This window comes from Schistocerca americana, chromosome 3 (genome assembly GCF_021461395.2).
Source record: "Schistocerca americana isolate TAMUIC-IGC-003095 chromosome 3, iqSchAmer2.1, whole genome shotgun sequence".
Taxonomy (NCBI): Eukaryota; Metazoa; Arthropoda; class Insecta; order Orthoptera; family Acrididae; genus Schistocerca; species Schistocerca americana.
The window spans coordinates 707459231-707479041 of NC_060121.1; the positions used below are offsets into that span (position 1 = coordinate 707459231).

Sequence of the window (19811 nt, forward strand, 5' to 3'; positions counted from 1 at the left end):
AGTAGCTGTGAAATTACTGGTGTATGATTGATAGTATGGACGTGGCGCTGAATTGAAGTGTTTGTTCAGCTGTGGGTGTTTTCATAATTGCCATGTGAGGAAAAGCAATACTCGTGATAGGCGAAAAGAGATACAGAGAGAAACACATTTGTTGCGAGTATTGTATGTCAGCAGCTCCAAGGGCGGGTATCAAGTAAGACGCAAAGTGAAACGAAAGAGGAAGTATGCATGAAAGAGGCCAAATATCGACAAGAGTTCGCACTGTTAGAGTGAGGTGAATGAGCTAGTGCTGTGCGAAAAATTTCGAAGAGAGAGGCGGTTTTAAAGAAAGCACAAGAGTCCTATGAATGCCCTCTTGTGTGTTTCTCTTTCAGTGGCTATTTGGCGTGTCTGCTTGCGCCGTAGAATGCTACTGTATGTGCCCCAGGCCGCCATCTAGCGGCCGGAGGTGCAAGCGGTGTTTACATACAGTCTCGCCTGAGGCAATGGTCTCTCATTTCGGAACGCAAGAAGCACTGGTAGCGCACAAAATAGCTGAGCGAGATCATGGCGGCCAAGTAAGAGTAGAAGTAGGTTCTTTGCAGAATGTCGGAGCTTGTAAATCGCGAAATGTGAAGAGTGTGTCGTATTCTCGTAGGGCGTGTTGACGGTCTCGTGGCATAAGTAGCGAGCGGTGATAGCTTGCAAGCAAGATCATACTTCACAGGATCATTTCTGTAGTATGTCTTCAACTCTCTCTAGTTCAAAGCTGGAGTAGACGTAACCACGATGACGAGTGGTAGCACTCTCCCTGAGCGTGAGGCTTGCGATCGAGATTCATCGCATCTTGGTTGTAATCGATGATCGTTCACCACATTCTGAGGGATGTGGGAAGGGAATAGCGCTTTCCGAGTGGTGGTTTTATTATATAGATCAGAAGCGTAAGTCATACCTTTGGTATCGGGACCCGCGTCGTTGCAGAAATGTCGCTGCAGCTTGTGGAAGGACTTTGATTGCGACATGTCATGAAAGCCTTGTGGAAGTTTCTCGAGTGTCACGGGGACGAGCCATTTGATTTGGCCTGCTCCAAGTGCTAGGCTTGGATGACAACGACGTACTTTTGAGTTACAAGACTGAGTGAGCAACACAAGAAGAGTGCAATTGATGACGATAAAAAGCTGACACACAACACAGTGTTGATAATCACCACTAATGCATGCTGTACGAAACATTTAGGAGGAGCACGTTTGGCTAGCAAACATGAATTGAGCGATTTGCAAGGCACTGTTATCTGCAAGAAGGAATGCATGAAATTGGCAAATGAATAAGACTGGTTCGAATACTATCGACAGAAATTTTATTTCTGTTGTCAACTAGTATTAATTAGATGTGTGGGAGTAGGGGGATATTTCCCTTGCACCATACATCTACATACACGTTGCGTCTGATGTGGCCTAGTTTTGCGTACAAAGAACTGTCTAGTTGTCAGTTTTTTTCAGTGAACGAATGTGGTAGGGAGGAGAGAGATTAGTGTTAGATGCAGAGCAGTGCGGGCAGTTGTGTGTCGGACGTTGTATGTCGGACGGTGAGTCGCCGACAGGAATTAGGCGTGCTGCCATCTGTCGGCAGGTGAGGTAATGAAGCAGCTTGAATGGTGACAGAAATGATGAAAATAGTTAACTAAAGAGTAATAGCGACGACATTTGGCAGACACGTGTTTCAGCGTTGACAGTTAGTTTGGGGTGTGTGCTTGCATGACACTGGAAGTCTGTTGACGGTAGAGAAGTAGACAAGACGGAAAGAATTTTCCGCGTTCTCGCGGAGAAGTAATAGAGAAGCAGCCATAAGTATTGAAGTGAGGGCGTTGATCGGCACTCTGGTTTCCCTTCAAAACGAATAAATCTTTCGCCTTTTACTAAAGATTTCCGTGGAGGGGAACATTAAATGAGTCTATAAGGTATTTTTCGTAGTGCTCGGCTATTGCTGAGCCATAATCACAAGTGAAAACGTAATGTAAGTAGCAAGAGGTAGATTGTGTTGTGTGAATGAAGGGCGTGGAGTAGCGGATGACGTTGGATCAGGCAGATATTTGTTTTTTTAAAATTTGAAATTGTAATAGGCCGTGTCGTAGTATAATGAAACAAGTACATTTGCCCTGAAATGGCGTACAGTGTGTTAGACGATTGTGTAAAGACAGAGAGGGAGCTACAGGACTACCTGGAAACACTTGGTGAACCCTTTCCGTACCTCAGTTCTAGATGATTTGAGAGTGTTTACTTGCACTGCAGTTGCACAACAGCATATAAACTGATATTTTGAAGTGAATGATGAATGATAGGCTTTGTAAGAAATACTGGTATGTGATTAGTAGATTATGTTTTGAAACCCAAAATTATTTTTACCACAGAAGTTTGTGATTTGTAGGTATGATGTGAGTGAGCTTTGGGCCGAAGATGGTGGTTAGTTGGGCAGGATGAGTATTTAAATGGTTTTCAATAGAGTGGATATTAGTGACACTGGCTTGTTGCCATAATGTGTTTGTTCATAACAGTGTACTCAGTTGTGTAGAAGATTTAGGTGAGAAAGAGACAGTTGTTGAATATGACATAAATAGCTAGAAATGAAGTAAGTAATAATTTCCTGCTAGGTGTAGTTTGGGTATGGTGTGTCTCAGTGAGAGATAAATCTTGAAATTGAAGGGTTGTTCCTAGCTACAGTCTTGGAAACTATGTATCTGCTGTTGACTCCAATGTTTTCAAGATTACTTGTGTACAAAATTGGGCAGACTTTGCAGTTTCTTCTTCAGTAAATCAGTGGAAGGTGGTGCAGATAATGGTAAAAATGTTCAGTGCCTCCTGTGAGTTGTTGATGCTGCTTGTCTTTTAAGTAAAATTGATAGGGGCTCTTGATTGACCCAGCCATACACAGAGCTGGTGCATACTTGGCTTGAGAAGACTTTGGTCAGTAAATGATGAAATACCAACACAGTGCTCACAACAAAGCTCCTTTCCCTGCATTCTAGTTTCCCTCGGGTATAGAGTGACATGATATTGGCAGAGGATGTGCAGATAATCACTTTGATCAGGCTGTTTGTTTTTTTAATGCTCTTTTACCAGAATCCATGCATAGTGATAACTGTGTTCTCTGGTGGAACACGATGAGAACATTGTGTGAAGTGCACAGAAGTAGCTATTTGAGTATGTATGAAAATGTGAGGTAACCACTGTTACTCCTAAATTTCTGTGGAATTAAGTTTTCTGTATGTGTGTGTGTGTGTGTGTGTGTGTGTGTGTGTGTGTGTGTGTGAGGTTCAAGTTGGTAGTTTATATGTTGCAAGCGGAAAAAGCTTTTTAGTAAACTGAGGCACTAGCATTAGTTTCCTGTTCACTGTGACAAGGAAGCTAGTATAAAAAGTAGTTTGTGGTTTTGCTTGCAAAGAAGTGCTCATGGGATGAAAGCACTGCTTGGGATTATTCTGAGATGATGGGGGGATTGCTAAACATGTAGCATTTTAGTAAGGAGCTTGTCGGAGTAGTTGTATAGTTGTAAAATTATTTGTTATTTTATGAGAAATTTCTGTATTCATAGCACATGGGCCATCATAGTTGAAGCATACAGATTGGCATGGTATGCGTAGGTCTGTAAAATGTCCTGACAGTGATGTTCATAGAGACTTGATGTATACTTTGATTCTTCATCTGTTTAACAGTAGACATAAGAAATGTATTAGTGGAGCAAGTAGCTGTGAAATTACTGGTGTATGATTGATAGTATGGACGTGGCGCTGAATTGAAGTGTTTGTTCAGCTGTGGGTGTTTTCATAATTGCCATGTGAGGAAAAGCAATACTCGTGATAGGCGAAAAGAGATACAGAGAGAAACACATTTGTTGCGAGTATTGTATGTCAGCAGCTCCAAGGGCGGGTATCAAGTAAGACGCAAAGTGAAACGAAAGAGGAAGTATGCATGAAAGAGGCCAAATATCGACAAGAGTTCGCACTGTTAGAGTGAGGTGAATGAGCTAGTGCTGTGCGAAAAATTTCGAAGAGAGAGGCGGTTTTAAAGAAAGCACAAGAGTCCTATGAATGCCCTCTTGTGTGTTTCTCTTTCAGTGGCTATTTGGCGTGTCTGCTTGCGCCGTAGAATGCTACTGTATGTGCCCCAGGCCGCCATCTAGCGGCCGGAGGTGCAAGCGGTGTTTACATACAGTCTCGCCTGAGGCAATGGTCTCTCATTTCGGAACGCAAGAAGCACTGGTAGCGCACAAAATAGCTGAGCGAGATCATGGCGGCCAAGTAAGAGTAGAAGTAGGTTCTTTGCAGAATGTCGGAGCTTGTAAATCGCGAAATGTGAAGAGTGTGTCGTATTCTCGTAGGGCGTGTTGACGGTCTCGTGGCATAAGTAGCGAGCGGTGATAGCTTGCAAGCAAGATCATACTTCACAGGATCATTTCTGTAGTATGTCTTCAACTCTCTCTAGTTCAAAGCTGGAGTAGACGTAACCACGATGACGAGTGGTAGCACTCTCCCTGAGCGTGAGGCTTGCGATCGAGATTCATCGCATCTTGGTTGTAATCGATGATCGTTCACCACATTCTGAGGGATGTGGGAAGGGAATAGCGCTTTCCGAGTGGTGGTTTTATTATATAGATCAGAAGCGTAAGTCATACCTTTGGTATCGGGACCCGCGTCGTTGCAGAAATGTCGCTGCAGGTTGTGGAAGGACTTTGATTGCGACATGTCATGAAAGCCTTGTGGAAGTTTCTCGAGTGTCACGGGGACGAGCCATTTGATTTGGCCTGCTCCAAGTGCTAGGCTTGGATGACAACGACGTACTTTTGAGTTACAAGACTGAGTGAGCAACACAAGAAGAGTGCAATTGATGACCATAAAAAGCTGACACACAACACAGTGTTGATAATCACCACTAATGCATGATGTACGAAACATTTAGGAGGAGCACGTTTGGCTAGCAAACATGAATTGAGCGATTTGCAAGGCACTGTTATCTGCAAGAAGGAATGCATGAAATTGGCAAATGAATAAGACTGGTTCGAATACTATCGACAGAAATTTTATTTCTGTTGTCAACTAGTATTAATTAGATGTGTGGGAGTAGGGGGATATTTCCCTTGCACCATACATCTACATACACGTTGCGTCTGATGTGGCCTAGTTTTGCGTACAAAGAACTGTCTAGTTGTCAGTTTTTTTCAGTGAACGAATGTGGTAGGGAGGAGAGAGATTAGTGTTAGATGCAGAGCAGTGCGGGCAGTTGTGTGTCGGACGTTGTATGTCGGACGGTGAGTCGCCGACAGGAATTAGGCGTGCTGCCATCTGTCGGCAGGTGAGGTAATGAAGCAGCTTGAATGGTGACAGAAATGATGAAAATAGTTAACTAAAGAGTAATAGCGACGACATTTGGCAGACACGTGTTTCAGCGTTGACAGTTAGTTTGGGGTGTGTGCTTGCATGACACTGGAAGTCTGTTGACGGTAGAGAAGTAGACAAGACGGAAAGAATTTTCCGCGTTCTCGCGGAGAAGTAATAGAGAAGCAGCCATAAGTATTGAAGTGAGGGCGTTGATCGGCACTCTGGTTTCCCTTCAAAACGAATAAATCTTTCGCCTTTTACTAAAGATTTCCGTGGAGGGGAACATTAAATGAGTCTATAAGGTATTTTTCGTAGTGCTCGGCTATTGCTGAGCCATAATCACAAGTGAAAACGTAATGTAAGTAGCAAGAGGTAGATTGTGTTATGTGAATGAAGGGCGTGGAGTAGCGCATGACGTTGGATCAGGCAGATATTTGTTTTTTTAAAATTTGAAATTGTAATAGGCCGTGTCGTAGTATAATGAAACAAGTACATTTGCCCTGAAATGGCGTACAGTGTGTTAGACGATTGTGTAAAGACAGAGAGGGAGCTACAGGACTACCTGGAAACACTTGGTGAACCCTTTCCGTACCTCAGTTCTAGATGATTTGAGAGTGTTTACTTGCACTGCAGTTGCACAACAGCATATAAACTGATATTTTGAAGTGAATGATGAATGATAGGCTTTGTAAGAAATACTGGTATGTGATTAGTAGATTATGTTTTGAAACCCAAAATTATTTTTACCACAGAAGTTTGTGATTTGTAGGTATGATGTGAGTGAGCTTTGGGCCGAAGATGGTGGTTAGTTGGGCAGGATGAGTATTTAAATGGTTTTCAATAGAGTGGATATTAGTGACACTGGCTTGTTGCCATAATGTGTTTGTTCATAACAGTGTACTCAGTTGTGTAGAAGATTTAGGTGAGAAAGAGACAGTTGTTGAATATGACATAAATAGCTAGAAATGAAGTAAGTAGTAATTTCCTGCTAGGTGTAGTTTGGGTATGGTGTGTCTCAGTGAGAGATAAATCTTGAAATTGAAGGGTTGTTCCTAGCTACAGTCTTGGAAACTATGTATCTGCTGTTGACTCCAATGTTTTCAAGATTACTTGTGTACAAAATTGGGCAGACTTTGCAGTTTCTTCTTCAGTAAATCAGTGGAAGGTGGTGCAGATAATGGTAAAAATGTTCAGTGCCTCCTGTGAGTTGTTGATGCTGCTTGTCTTTTAAGTAAAATTGATAGGGGCTCTTGATTGACCCAGCCATACACAGAGCTGGTGCATACTTGGCTTGAGAAGACTTTGGTCAGTAAATGATGAAATACCAACACAGTGCTCACAACAAAGCTCCTTTCCCTGCATTCTAGTTTCCCTCGGGTATAGAGTGACATGATATTGGCAGAGGATGTGCAGATAATCACTTTGATCAGGCTGTTTGTTTTTTTAATGCTCTTTTACCAGAATCCATGCATAGTGATAACTGTGTTCTCTGGTGGAACACGATGAGAACATTGTGTGAAGTGCACAGAAGTAGCTATTTGAGTATGTATGAAAATGTGAGGTAACCACTGTTACTCCTAAATTTCTGTGGAATTAAGTTTTCTGTATGTGTGTGTGTGTGTGTGTGTGTGTGTGTGTGTGTGTGTGTGAGGTTCAAGTTGGTAGTTTATATGTTGCAAGCGAAAAAAGCTTTTTAGTAAACTGAGGCACTAGCATTAGTTTCCTGTTCACTGTGACAAGGAAGCTAGTATAAAAAGTAGTTTGTGGTTTTGCTTGCAAAGAAGTGCTCATGGGATGAAAGCACTGCTTGGGATTATTCTGAGATGATGGGGGGATTGCTAAACATGTAGCATTTTAGTAAGGAGCTTGTCGGAGTAGTTGTATAGTTGTAAAATTATTTGTTATTTTATGAGAAATTTCTGTATTCATAGCACATGGGCCATCATAGTTGAAGCATACAGATTGGCATGGTATGCGTAGGTCTGTAAAATGTCCTGACAGTGATGTTCATAGAGACTTGATGTATACTTTGATTCTTCATCTGTTTAACAGTAGACATAAGAAATGTATTAGTGGAGCAAGTAGCTGTGAAATTACTGGTGTATGATTGATAGTATGGACGTGGCGCTGAATTGAAGTGTTTGTTCAGCTGTGGGTGTTTTCATAATTGCCATGTGAGGAAAAGCAATACTCGTGATAGGCGAAAAGAGATACAGAGAGAAACACATTTGTTGCGAGTATTGTATGTCAGCAGCTCCAAGGGCGGGTATCAAGTAAGACGCAAAGTGAAACGAAAGAGGAAGTATGCATGAAAGAGGCCAAATATCGACAAGAGTTCGCACTGTTAGAGTGAGGTGAATGAGCTAGTGCTGTGCGAAAAATTTCGAAGAGAGAGGCGGTTTTAAAGAAAGCACAAGAGTCCTATGAATGCCCTCTTGTGTGTTTCTCTTTCAGTGGCTATTTGGCGTGTCTGCTTGCGCCGTAGAATGCTACTGTATGTGCCCCAGGCCGCCATCTAGCGGCCGGAGGTGCAAGCGGTGTTTACATACAGTCTCGCCTGAGGCAATGGTCTCTCATTTCGGAACGCAAGAAGCACTGGTAGCGCACAAAATAGCTGAGCGAGATCATGGCGGCCAAGTAAGAGTAGAAGTAGGTTCTTTGCAGAATGTCGGAGCTTGTAAATCGCGAAATGTGAAGAGTGTGTCGTATTCTCGTAGGGCGTGTTGACGGTCTCGTGGCATAAGTAGCGAGCGGTGATAGCTTGCAAGCAAGATCATACTTCACAGGATCATTTCTGTAGTATGTCTTCAACTCTCTCTAGTTCAAAGCTGGAGTAGACGTAACCACGATGATGAGTGGTAGCACTCTCCCTGAGCGTGAGGCTTGCGATCGAGATTCATCGCATCTTGGTTGTAATCGATGATCGTTCACCACATTCTGAGGGATGTGGGAAGGGAATAGCGCTTTCCGAGTGGTGGTTTTATTATATAGATCAGAAGCGTAAGTCATACCTTTGGTATCGGGACCCGCGTCGTTGCAGAAATGTCGCTGCAGCTTGTGGAAGGACTTTGATTGCGACATGTCATGAAAGCCTTGTGGAAGTTTCTCGAGTGTCACGGGGACGAGCCATTTGATTTGGCCTGCTCCAAGTGCTAGGCTTGGATGACAACGACGTACTTTTGAGTTACAAGACTGAGTGAGCAACACAAGAAGAGTGCAATTGATGACGATAAAAAGCTGACACACAACACAGTGTTGATAATCACCACTAATGCATGATGTACGAAACATTTAGGAGGAGCACGTTTGGCTAGCAAACATGAATTGAGCGATTTGCAAGGCACTGTTATCTGCAAGAAGGAATGCATGAAATTGGCAAATGAATAAGACTGGTTCGAATACTATCGACAGAAATTTTATTTCTGTTGTCAACTAGTATTAATTAGATGTGTGGGAGTAGGGGGATATTTCCCTTGCACCATACATCTACATACACGTTGCGTCTGATGTGGCCTAGTTTTGCGTACAAAGAACTGTCTAGTTGTCAGTTTTTTTCAGTGAACGAATGTGGTAGGGAGGAGAGAGATTAGTGTTAGATGCAGAGCAGTGCGGGCAGTTGTGTGTCGGACGTTGTATGTCGGACGGTGAGTCGCCGACAGGAATTAGGCGTGCTGCCATCTGTCGGCAGGTGAGGTAATGAAGCAGCTTGAATGGTGACAGAAATGATGAAAATAGTTAACTAAAGAGTAATAGCGACGACATTTGGCAGACACGTGTTTCAGCGTTGACAGTTAGTTTGGGGTGTGTGCTTGCATGACACTGGAAGTCTGTTGACGGTAGAGAAGTAGACAAGACGGAAAGAATTTTCCGCGTTCTCGCGGAGAAGTAATAGAGAAGCAGCCATAAGTATTGAAGTGAGGGCGTTGATCGGCACTCTGGTTTCCCTTCAAAACGAATAAATCTTTCGCCTTTTACTAAAGATTTCCGTGGAGGGGAACATTAAATGAGTCTATAAGGTATTTTTCGTAGTGCTCGGCTATTGCTGAGCCATAATCACAAGTGAAAACGTAATGTAAGTAGCAAGAGGTAGATTGTGTTGTGTGAATGAAGGGCGTGGAGTAGCGGATGACGTTGGATCAGGCAGATATTTGTTTTTTTAAAATTTGAAATTGTAATAGGCCGTGTCGTAGTATAATGAAACAAGTACATTTGCCCTGAAATGGCGTACAGTGTGTTAGACGATTGTGTAAAGACAGAGAGGGAGCTACAGGACTACCTGGAAACACTTGGTGAACCCTTTCCGTACCTCAGTTCTAGATGATTTGAGAGTGTTTACTTGCACTGCAGTTGCACAACAGCATATAAACTGATATTTTGAAGTGAATGATGAATGATAGGCTTTGTAAGAAATACTGGTATGTGATTAGTAGATTATGTTTTGAAACCCAAAATTATTTTTACCACAGAAGTTTGTGATTTGTAGGTATGATGTGAGTGAGCTTTGGGCCGAAGATGGTGGTTAGTTGGGCAGGATGAGTATTTAAATGGTTTTCAATAGAGTGGATATTAGTGACACTGGCTTGTTGCCATAATGTGTTTGTTCATAACAGTGTACTCAGTTGTGTAGAAGATTTAGGTGAGAAAGAGACAGTTGTTGAATATGACATAAATAGCTAGAAATGAAGTAAGTAGTAATTTCCTGCTAGGTGTAGTTTGGGTATGGTGTGTCTCAGTGAGAGATAAATCTTGAAATTGAAGGGTTGTTCCTAGCTACAGTCTTGGAAACTATGTATCTGCTGTTGACTCCAATGTTTTCAAGATTACTTGTGTACAAAATTGGGCAGACTTTGCAGTTTCTTCTTCAGTAAATCAGTGGAAGGTGGTGCAGATAATGGTAAAAATGTTCAGTGCCTCCTGTGAGTTGTTGATGCTGCTTGTCTTTTAAGTAAAATTGATAGGGGCTCTTGATTGACCCAGCCATACACAGAGCTGGTGCATACTTGGCTTGAGAAGACTTTGGTCAGTAAATGATGAAATACCAACACAGTGCTCACAACAAAGCTCCTTTCCCTGCATTCTAGTTTCCCTCGGGTATAGAGTGACATGATATTGGCAGAGGATGTGCAGATAATCACTTTGATCAGGCTGTTTGTTTTTTTAATGCTCTTTTACCAGAATCCATGCATAGTGATAACTGTGTTCTCTGGTGGAACACGATGAGAACATTGTGTGAAGTGCACAGAAGTAGCTATTTGAGTATGTATGAAAATGTGAGGTAACCACTGTTACTCCTAAATTTCTGTGGAATTAAGTTTTCTGTATGTGTGTGTGTGTGTGTGTGTGTGTGTGTGTGTGTGTGTGTGTGTGAGGTTCAAGTTGGTAGTTTATATGTTGCAAGCGGAAAAAGCTTTTTAGTAAACTGAGGCACTAGCATTAGTTTCCTGTTCACTGTGACAAGGAAGCTAGTATAAAAAGTAGTTTGTGGTTTTGCTTGCAAAGAAGTGCTCATGGGATGAAAGCACTGCTTGGGATTATTCTGAGATGATGGGGGGATTGCTAAACATGTAGCATTTTAGTAAGGAGCTTGTCGGAGTAGTTGTATAGTTGTAAAATTATTTGTTATTTTATGAGAAATTTCTGTATTCATAGCACATGGGCCATCATAGTTGAAGCATACAGATTGGCATGGTATGCGTAGGTCTGTAAAATGTCCTGACAGTGATGTTCATAGAGACTTGATGTATACTTTGATTCTTCATCTGTTTAACAGTAGACATAAGAAATGTATTAGTGGAGCAAGTAGCTGTGAAATTACTGGTGTATGATTGATAGTATGGACGTGGCGCTGAATTGAAGTGTTTGTTCAGCTGTGGGTGTTTTCATAATTGCCATGTGAGGAAAAGCAATACTCGTGATAGGCGAAAAGAGATACAGAGAGAAACACATTTGTTGCGAGTATTGTATGTCAGCAGCTCCAAGGGCGGGTATCAAGTAAGACGCAAAGTGAAACGAAAGAGGAAGTATGCATGAAAGAGGCCAAATATCGACAAGAGTTCGCACTGTTAGAGTGAGGTGAATGAGCTAGTGCTGTGCGAAAAATTTCGAAGAGAGAGGCGGTTTTAAAGAAAGCACAAGAGTCCTATGAATGCCCTCTTGTGTGTTTCTCTTTCAGTGGCTATTTGGCGTGTCTGCTTGCGCCGTAGAATGCTACTGTATGTGCCCCAGGCCGCCATCTAGCGGCCGGAGGTGCAAGCGGTGTTTACATACAGTCTCGCCTGAGGCAATGGTCTCTCATTTCGGAACGCAAGAAGCACTGGTAGCGCACAAAATAGCTGAGCGAGATCATGGCGGCCAAGTAAGAGTAGAAGTAGGTTCTTTGCAGAATGTCGGAGCTTGTAAATCGCGAAATGTGAAGAGTGTGTCGTATTCTCGTAGGGCGTGTTGACGGTCTCGTGGCATAAGTAGCGAGCGGTGATAGCTTGCAAGCAAGATCATACTTCACAGGATCATTTCTGTAGTATGTCTTCAACTCTCTCTAGTTCAAAGCTGGAGTAGACGTAACCACGATGACGAGTGGTAGCACTCTCCCTGAGCGTGAGGCTTGCGATCGAGATTCATCGCATCTTGGTTGTAATCGATGATCGTTCACCACATTCTGAGGGATGTGGGAAGGGAATAGCGCTTTCCGAGTGGTGGTTTTATTATATAGATCAGAAGCGTAAGTCATACCTTTGGTATCGGGACCCGCGTCGTTGCAGAAATGTCGCTGCAGGTTGTGGAAGGACTTTGATTGCGACATGTCATGAAAGCCTTGTGGAAGTTTCTCGAGTGTCACGGGGACGAGCCATTTGATTTGGCCTGCTCCAAGTGCTAGGCTTGGATGACAACGACGTACTTTTGAGTTACAAGACTGAGTGAGCAACACAAGAAGAGTGCAATTGATGACCATAAAAAGCTGACACACAACACAGTGTTGATAATCACCACTAATGCATGATGTACGAAACATTTAGGAGGAGCACGTTTGGCTAGCAAACATGAATTGAGCGATTTGCAAGGCACTGTTATCTGCAAGAAGGAATGCATGAAATTGGCAAATGAATAAGACTGGTTCGAATACTATCGACAGAAATTTTATTTCTGTTGTCAACTAGTATTAATTAGATGTGTGGGAGTAGGGGGATATTTCCCTTGCACCATACATCTACATACACGTTGCGTCTGATGTGGCCTAGTTTTGCGTACAAAGAACTGTCTAGTTGTCAGTTTTTTTCAGTGAACGAATGTGGTAGGGAGGAGAGAGATTAGTGTTAGATGCAGAGCAGTGCGGGCAGTTGTGTGTCGGACGTTGTATGTCGGACGGTGAGTCGCCGACAGGAATTAGGCGTGCTGCCATCTGTCGGCAGGTGAGGTAATGAAGCAGCTTGAATGGTGACAGAAATGATGAAAATAGTTAACTAAAGAGTAATAGCGACGACATTTGGCAGACACGTGTTTCAGCGTTGACAGTTAGTTTGGGGTGTGTGCTTGCATGACACTGGAAGTCTGTTGACGGTAGAGAAGTAGACAAGACGGAAAGAATTTTCCGCGTTCTCGCGGAGAAGTAATAGAGAAGCAGCCATAAGTATTGAAGTGAGGGCGTTGATCGGCACTCTGGTTTCCCTTCAAAACGAATAAATCTTTCGCCTTTTACTAAAGATTTCCGTGGAGGGGAACATTAAATGAGTCTATAAGGTATTTTTCGTAGTGCTCGGCTATTGCTGAGCCATAATCACAAGTGAAAACGTAATGTAAGTAGCAAGAGGTAGATTGTGTTATGTGAATGAAGGGCGTGGAGTAGCGCATGACGTTGGATCAGGCAGATATTTGTTTTTTTAAAATTTGAAATTGTAATAGGCCGTGTCGTAGTATAATGAAACAAGTACATTTGCCCTGAAATGGCGTACAGTGTGTTAGACGATTGTGTAAAGACAGAGAGGGAGCTACAGGACTACCTGGAAACACTTGGTGAACCCTTTCCGTACCTCAGTTCTAGATGATTTGAGAGTGTTTACTTGCACTGCAGTTGCACAACAGCATATAAACTGATATTTTGAAGTGAATGATGAATGATAGGCTTTGTAAGAAATACTGGTATGTGATTAGTAGATTATGTTTTGAAACCCAAAATTATTTTTACCACAGAAGTTTGTGATTTGTAGGTATGATGTGAGTGAGCTTTGGGCCGAAGATGGTGGTTAGTTGGGCAGGATGAGTATTTAAATGGTTTTCAATAGAGTGGATATTAGTGACACTGGCTTGTTGCCATAATGTGTTTGTTCATAACAGTGTACTCAGTTGTGTAGAAGATTTAGGTGAGAAAGAGACAGTTGTTGAATATGACATAAATAGCTAGAAATGAAGTAAGTAGTAATTTCCTGCTAGGTGTAGTTTGGGTATGGTGTGTCTCAGTGAGAGATAAATCTTGAAATTGAAGGGTTGTTCCTAGCTACAGTCTTGGAAACTATGTATCTGCTGTTGACTCCAATGTTTTCAAGATTACTTGTGTACAAAATTGGGCAGACTTTGCAGTTTCTTCTTCAGTAAATCAGTGGAAGGTGGTGCAGATAATGGTAAAAATGTTCAGTGCCTCCTGTGAGTTGTTGATGCTGCTTGTCTTTTAAGTAAAATTGATAGGGGCTCTTGATTGACCCAGCCATACACAGAGCTGGTGCATACTTGGCTTGAGAAGACTTTGGTCAGTAAATGATGAAATACCAACACAGTGCTCACAACAAAGCTCCTTTCCCTGCATTCTAGTTTCCCTCGGGTATAGAGTGACATGATATTGGCAGAGGATGTGCAGATAATCACTTTGATCAGGCTGTTTGTTTTTTTAATGCTCTTTTACCAGAATCCATGCATAGTGATAACTGTGTTCTCTGGTGGAACACGATGAGAACATTGTGTGAAGTGCACAGAAGTAGCTATTTGAGTATGTATGAAAATGTGAGGTAACCACTGTTACTCCTAAATTTCTGTGGAATTAAGTTTTCTGTATGTGTGTGTGTGTGTGTGTGTGTGTGTGTGTGTGTGTGAGGTTCAAGTTGGTAGTTTATATGTTGCAAGCGAAAAAAGCTTTTTAGTAAACTGAGGCACTAGCATTAGTTTCCTGTTCACTGTGACAAGGAAGCTAGTATAAAAAGTAGTTTGTGGTTTTGCTTGCAAAGAAGTGCTCATGGGATGAAAGCACTGCTTGGGATTATTCTGAGATGATGGGGGGATTGCTAAACATGTAGCATTTTAGTAAGGAGCTTGTCGGAGTAGTTGTATAGTTGTAAAATTATTTGTTATTTTATGAGAAATTTCTGTATTCATAGCACATGGGCCATCATAGTTGAAGCATACAGATTGGCATGGTATGCGTAGGTCTGTAAAATGTCCTGACAGTGATGTTCATAGAGACTTGATGTATACTTTGATTCTTCATCTGTTTAACAGTAGACATAAGAAATGTATTAGTGGAGCAAGTAGCTGTGAAATTACTGGTGTATGATTGATAGTATGGACGTGGCGCTGAATTGAAGTGTTTGTTCAGCTGTGGGTGTTTTCATAATTGCCATGTGAGGAAAAGCAATACTCGTGATAGGCGAAAAGAGATACAGAGAGAAACACATTTGTTGCGAGTATTGTATGTCAGCAGCTCCAAGGGCGGGTATCAAGTAAGACGCAAAGTGAAACGAAAGAGGAAGTATGCATGAAAGAGGCCAAATATCGACAAGAGTTCGCACTGTTAGAGTGAGGTGAATGAGCTAGTGCTGTGCGAAAAATTTCGAAGAGAGAGGCGGTTTTAAAGAAAGCACAAGAGTCCTATGAATGCCCTCTTGTGTGTTTCTCTTTCAGTGGCTATTTGGCGTGTCTGCTTGCGCCGTAGAATGCTACTGTATGTGCCCCAGGCCGCCATCTAGCGGCCGGAGGTGCAAGCGGTGTTTACATACAGTCTCGCCTGAGGCAATGGTCTCTCATTTCGGAACGCAAGAAGCACTGGTAGCGCACAAAATAGCTGAGCGAGATCATGGCGGCCAAGTAAGAGTAGAAGTAGGTTCTTTGCAGAATGTCGGAGCTTGTAAATCGCGAAATGTGAAGAGTGTGTCGTATTCTCGTAGGGCGTGTTGACGGTCTCGTGGCATAAGTAGCGAGCGGTGATAGCTTGCAAGCAAGATCATACTTCACAGGATCATTTCTGTAGTATGTCTTCAACTCTCTCTAGTTCAAAGCTGGAGTAGACGTAACCACGATGATGAGTGGTAGCACTCTCCCTGAGCGTGAGGCTTGCGATCGAGATTCATCGCATCTTGGTTGTAATCGATGATCGTTCACCACATTCTGAGGGATGTGGGAAGGGAATAGCGCTTTCCGAGTGGTGGTTTTATTATATAGATCAGAAGCGTAAGTCATACCTTTGGTATCGGGACCCGCGTCGTTGCAGAAATGTCGCTGCAGCTTGTGGAAGGACTTTGATTGCGACATGTCATGAAAGCCTTGTGGAAGTTTCTCGAGTGTCACGGGGACGAGCCATTTGATTTGGCCTGCTCCAAGTGCTAGGCTTGGATGACAACGACGTACTTTTGAGTTACAAGACTGAGTGAGCAACACAAGAAGAGTGCAATTGATGACGATAAAAAGCTGACACACAACACAGTGTTGATAATCACCACTAATGCATGATGTACGAAACATTTAGGAGGAGCACGTTTGGCTAGCAAACATGAATTGAGCGATTTGCAAGGCACTGTTATCTGCAAGAAGGAATGCATGAAATTGGCAAATGAATAAGACTGGTTCGAATACTATCGACAGAAATTTTATTTCTGTTGTCAACTAGTATTAATTAGATGTGTGGGAGTAGGGGGATATTTCCCTTGCACCATACATCTACATACACGTTGCGTCTGATGTGGCCTAGTTTTGCGTACAAAGAACTGTCTAGTTGTCAGTTTTTTTCAGTGAACGAATGTGGTAGGGAGGAGAGAGATTAGTGTTAGATGCAGAGCAGTGCGGGCAGTTGTGTGTCGGACGTTGTATGTCGGACGGTGAGTCGCCGACAGGAATTAGGCGTGCTGCCATCTGTCGGCAGGTGAGGTAATGAAGCAGCTTGAATGGTGACAGAAATGATGAAAATAGTTAACTAAAGAGTAATAGCGACGACATTTGGCAGACACGTGTTTCAGCGTTGACAGTTAGTTTGGGGTGTGTGCTTGCATGACACTGGAAGTCTGTTGACGGTAGAGAAGTAGACAAGACGGAAAGAATTTTCCGCGTTCTCGCGGAGAAGTAATAGAGAAGCAGCCATAAGTATTGAAGTGAGGGCGTTGATCGGCACTCTGGTTTCCCTTCAAAACGAATAAATCTTTCGCCTTTTACTAAAGATTTCCGTGGAGGGGAACATTAAATGAGTCTATAAGGTATTTTTCGTAGTGCTCGGCTATTGCTGAGCCATAATCACAAGTGAAAACGTAATGTAAGTAGCAAGAGGTAGATTGTGTTGTGTGAATGAAGGGCGTGGAGTAGCGGATGACGTTGGATCAGGCAGATATTTGTTTTTTTAAAATTTGAAATTGTAATAGGCCGTGTCGTAGTATAATGAAACAAGTACATTTGCCCTGAAATGGCGTACAGTGTGTTAGACGATTGTGTAAAGACAGAGAGGGAGCTACAGGACTACCTGGAAACACTTGGTGAACCCTTTCCGTACCTCAGTTCTAGATGATTTGAGAGTGTTTACTTGCACTGCAGTTGCACAACAGCATATAAACTGATATTTTGAAGTGAATGATGAATGATAGGCTTTGTAAGAAATACTGGTATGTGATTAGTAGATTATGTTTTGAAACCCAAAATTATTTTTACCACAGAAGTTTGTGATTTGTAGGTATGATGTGAGTGAGCTTTGGGCCGAAGATGGTGGTTAGTTGGGCAGGATGAGTATTTAAATGGTTTTCAATAGAGTGGATATTAGTGACACTGGCTTGTTGCCATAATGTGTTTGTTCATAACAGTGTACTCAGTTGTGTAGAAGATTTAGGTGAGAAAGAGACAGTTGTTGAATATGACATAAATAGCTAGAAATGAAGTAAGTAATAATTTCCTGCTAGGTGTAGTTTGGGTATGGTGTGTCTCAGTGAGAGATAAATCTTGAAATTGAAGGGTTGTTCCTAGCTACAGTCTTGGAAACTATGTATCTGCTGTTGACTCCAATGTTTTCAAGATTACTTGTGTACAAAATTGGGCAGACTTTGCAGTTTCTTCTTCAGTAAATCAGTGGAAGGTGGTGCAGATAATGGTAAAAATGTTCAGTGCCTCCTGTGAGTTGTTGATGCTGCTTGTCTTTTAAGTAAAATTGATAGGGGCTCTTGATTGACCCAGCCATACACAGAGCTGGTGCATACTTGGCTTGAGAAGACTTTGGTCAGTAAATGATGAAATACCAACACAGTGCTCACAACAAAGCTCCTTTCCCTGCATTCTAGTTTCCCTCGGGTATAGAGTGACATGATATTGGCAGAGGATGTGCAGATAATCACTTTGATCAGGCTGTTTGTTTTTTTAATGCTCTTTTACCAGAATCCATGCATAGTGATAACTGTGTTCTCTGGTGGAACACGATGAGAACATTGTGTGAAGTGCACAGAAGTAGCTATTTGAGTATGTATGAAATTGTGAGGTAACCACTGTTACTCCTAAATTTCTGTGGAATTAAGTTTTCTGTATGTGTGTGTGTGTGTGTGTGTGTGTGTGTGTGTGTGTGTGTGTGTGTGTGTGAGGTTCAAGTTGGTAGTTTATATGTTGCAAGCGGAAAAAGCTTTTTAGTAAACTGAGGCACTAGCATTAGTTTCCTGTTCACTGTGACAAGGAAGCTAGTATAAAAAGTAGTTTGTGGTTTTGCTTGCAAAGAAGTGCTCATGGGATGAAAGCACTGCTTGGGATTATTCTGAGATGATGGGGGGATTGCTAAACATGTAGCATTTTAGTAAGGAGCTTGTCGGAGTAGTTGTATAGTTGTAAAATTATTTGTTATTTTATGAGAAATTTCTGTATTCATAGCACATGGGCCATCATAGTTGAAGCATACAGATTGGCATGGTATGCGTAGGTCTGTAAAATGTCCTGACAGTGATGTTCATAGAGACTTGATGTATACTTTGATTCTTCATCTGTTTAACAGTAGACATAAGAAATGTATTAGTGGAGCAAGTAGCTGTGAAATTACTGGTGTATGATTGATAGTATGGACGTGGCGCTGAATTGAAGTGTTTGTTCAGCTGTGGGTGTTTTCATAATTGCCATGTGAGGAAAAGCAATACTCGTGATAGGCGAAAAGAGATACAGAGAGAAACACATTTGTTGCGAGTATTGTATGTCAGCAGCTCCAAGGGCGGGTATCAAGTAAGACGCAAAGTGAAACGAAAGAGGAAGTATGCATGAAAGAGGCCAAATATCGACAAGAGTTCGCACTGTTAGAGTGAGGTGAATGAGCTAGTGCTGTGCGAAAAATTTCGAAGAGAGAGGCGGTTTTAAAGAAAGCACAAGAGTCCTATGAATGCCCTCTTGTGTGTTTCTCTTTCAGTGGCTATTTGGCGTGTCTGCTTGCGCCGTAGAATGCTACTGTATGTGCCCCAGGCCGCCATCTAGCGGCCGGAGGTGCAAGCGGTGTTTACATACAGTCTCGCCTGAGGCAATGGTCTCTCATTTCGGAACGCAAGAAGCACTGGTAGCGCACAAAATAGCTGAGCGAGATCATGGCGGCCAAGTAAGAGTAGAAGTAGGTTCTTTGCAGAATGTCGGAGCTTGTAAATCGCGAAATGTGAAGAGTGTGTCGTATTCTCGTAGGGCGTGTTGACGGTCTCGTGGCATAAGTAGCGAGCGGTGATAGCTTGCAAGCAAGATCATACTTCACAGGATCATTTCTGTAGTATGTCTTCAACTCTCTCTAGTTCAAAGCTGGAGTAGACGTAACCACGATGACGAGTGGTAGCACTCTCCCTGAGCGTGAGGCTTGCGATCGAGATTCATCGCATCTTGGTTGTAATCGATGATCGTTCACCACATTCTGAGGGATGTGGGAAGGGAATAGCGCTTTCCGAGTGGTGGTTTTATTATATAGATCAGAAGCGTAAGTCATACCTTTGGTATCGGGACCCGCGTCGTTGCAGAAATGTCGCTGCAGCTTGTGGAAGGACTTTGATTGCGACATGTCATGAAAGCCTTGTGGAAGTTTCTCGAGTGTCACGGGGACGAGCCATTTGATTTGGCCTGCTCCAAGTGCTAGGCTTGGATGACAACGACGTACTTTTGAGTTACAAGACTGAGTGAGCAACACAAGAAGAGTGCAATTGATGACCATAAAAAGCTGACACACAACACAGTGTTGATAATCACCACTAATGCATGATGTACGAAACATTTAGGAGGAGCACGTTTG

At 42.5% G+C, this 19811-nt stretch overlaps 11 non-coding genes across 11 annotated transcripts; all 11 read left to right on the plus strand.

Annotated features, from left to right (window-relative positions):
- The first annotated feature begins 689 nt into the window (after positions 1-689).
- Positions 690-896, plus strand: LOC124608498. Its single transcript, XR_006979131.1, has one exon. It is a non-coding gene; the product is annotated as a small nucleolar RNA U3 (small nucleolar RNA).
- Positions 897-1850: 954 nt separating this feature from the next.
- Positions 1851-1969, plus strand: LOC124608588. The gene has a single exon (XR_006979207.1). It is a non-coding gene; the product is annotated as a U5 spliceosomal RNA (small nuclear RNA).
- Positions 1970-4405: 2436 nt separating this feature from the next.
- On the plus strand, positions 4406-4612 carry LOC124608500. The gene has a single exon (XR_006979132.1). It is a non-coding gene; the product is annotated as a small nucleolar RNA U3 (small nucleolar RNA).
- A 954-nt stretch (positions 4613-5566) lies between these two features.
- LOC124608589 lies at positions 5567-5685 on the plus strand. Its single transcript, XR_006979208.1, has one exon. It is a non-coding gene; the product is annotated as a U5 spliceosomal RNA (small nuclear RNA).
- A 2434-nt stretch (positions 5686-8119) lies between these two features.
- On the plus strand, positions 8120-8326 carry LOC124608428. Its single transcript, XR_006979070.1, has one exon. It is a non-coding gene; the product is annotated as a small nucleolar RNA U3 (small nucleolar RNA).
- A 954-nt stretch (positions 8327-9280) lies between these two features.
- Positions 9281-9399, plus strand: LOC124608590. Its single transcript, XR_006979209.1, has one exon. It is a non-coding gene; the product is annotated as a U5 spliceosomal RNA (small nuclear RNA).
- Positions 9400-11837: 2438 nt separating this feature from the next.
- Positions 11838-12044, plus strand: LOC124608501. The gene has a single exon (XR_006979133.1). It is a non-coding gene; the product is annotated as a small nucleolar RNA U3 (small nucleolar RNA).
- A 954-nt stretch (positions 12045-12998) lies between these two features.
- On the plus strand, positions 12999-13117 carry LOC124608591. Its single transcript, XR_006979210.1, has one exon. It is a non-coding gene; the product is annotated as a U5 spliceosomal RNA (small nuclear RNA).
- A 2430-nt stretch (positions 13118-15547) lies between these two features.
- LOC124608429 lies at positions 15548-15754 on the plus strand. The gene has a single exon (XR_006979071.1). It is a non-coding gene; the product is annotated as a small nucleolar RNA U3 (small nucleolar RNA).
- A 954-nt stretch (positions 15755-16708) lies between these two features.
- LOC124608593 lies at positions 16709-16827 on the plus strand. The gene has a single exon (XR_006979211.1). It is a non-coding gene; the product is annotated as a U5 spliceosomal RNA (small nuclear RNA).
- Positions 16828-19271: 2444 nt separating this feature from the next.
- LOC124608502 lies at positions 19272-19478 on the plus strand. The gene has a single exon (XR_006979134.1). It is a non-coding gene; the product is annotated as a small nucleolar RNA U3 (small nucleolar RNA).
- The last annotated feature ends 333 nt before the right edge of the window (positions 19479-19811 follow it).